General features: G+C 41.9%; 1 non-coding gene across 1 annotated transcript; it reads right to left on the bottom strand.

Moving 5' to 3' along the window:
• Window positions 1–813: 813 nt before the first annotated feature.
• On the bottom strand, window positions 814–886 carry TRNAE-CUC. Its single transcript has one exon. It is a non-coding gene; the product is annotated as a tRNA-Glu (tRNA).
• Window positions 887–1277: the final 391 nt, after the last annotated feature.

Below are 1277 nucleotides of genomic sequence, written 5' to 3'. Positions count from 1 at the left end.
AACAATAGAAATGAAATGTAAGCTCTTTCTTTTTTTTTTTTTTTGCAGTACGTGGGCCTCTCACTGTTGCTCAGTGGCCATGGCTCACGGGCCCAGCCACTCCGCGGCATGTGGGATCTTCCCAGACCGGGGTACGAACCCGTGTCCCCTGCATCGGCAGGCAGACTCTCAACCACTGCGCCACCAGGGATGCCCTAAACTCTTTCATTCAAAACTGTCTAGAGCTTTGAAACCCAAAGCCCTGACCTCTTTGCCTTTTCCTGCAAAGCCCACCCTCCAAATTTTTCAAAGAATTTTTTATTGGATATATTTGATTTACAATGTTGTGTTAGTTTCAGGTATACAGCAAAGTGAATCAGTTATACATAAGTCCATTGTTTTTTAGATTCTTTTCCCATATAGGCCATTAGAGAATATTGAATAGAGTTCCCTGTGCTATACAGTAGGCCCTTGTTTTTATCTATTTTATGTATAGTAGAGTGTATATGTTAATCCCCATCTCCCAGTTTATCCCTCCCTCCCCTTCCCCCCAGTAACCATAAGTTTGTTTTCTACGTTTGTGACTCTCTGTTTTGCAGATAAGTTCATTTGTATCATTTTTTTAGATTCCACATATAAGTGATATCATATAATATTTGTCTTTCTCTGTCTGACTTACTTCACTTAGTATGATAATCTCTAGGTCCATCCATGTTGCTGCAAATGACATTATTCCGTTCTTTTTTATGGTTGAGTAATATTCCATTGTATATATGTACCACATTTTCTTTCTTTCTTTAATTTATTTGCACCTTGCAGCTGGTAGGATCTTAGTTCCCCAACCAGGGATTGAACCTGGGCCCTCTGCAGTGAGAACACAGAGTCTTAACCACTGGACCACCAGGGAATTCCCAAATCATTGTTTTTTTGGGTTTTGGGTTTTTTTGCCCATGTGGCTTGGACTGTGAGAGTTCCCCAACCAGGGATCGAACCTGGGCCATGGCAGTGAAAGTGCCGAGCCCTAACCACTGAACCACCAGGAGCTCCTGTACCACATCTTCTTTATCCACTCCTCTGTCAATGAACATTTAGGTTGCTTCCATGTCTTGGCTATTGTAAATGGGGCTGCAGTGAACATTGGGTGCAGGTATCTTTTCAAATTATGGTTTTCTCCAGATATATGCTTAGGAATGGGATTGCTGGATCACATGGTAGTTCTATACTTCGTTTTTTAAGGAAACTCCATACTGTTCTCCACAGTGGCTGTACCAGTTTACATTCCCACCAACAGTGTAGGA

Source organism: Monodon monoceros, unplaced genomic scaffold (assembly GCF_005190385.1).
Source record: "Monodon monoceros isolate NGI ecotype Baffin Bay Population unplaced genomic scaffold, NGI_Narwhal_1 Super_Scaffold_2, whole genome shotgun sequence".
NCBI lineage: Eukaryota > Metazoa > Chordata > Mammalia > Artiodactyla > Monodontidae > Monodon > Monodon monoceros.
This window is presented reverse-complemented; position numbering and strand designations above follow the sequence as displayed.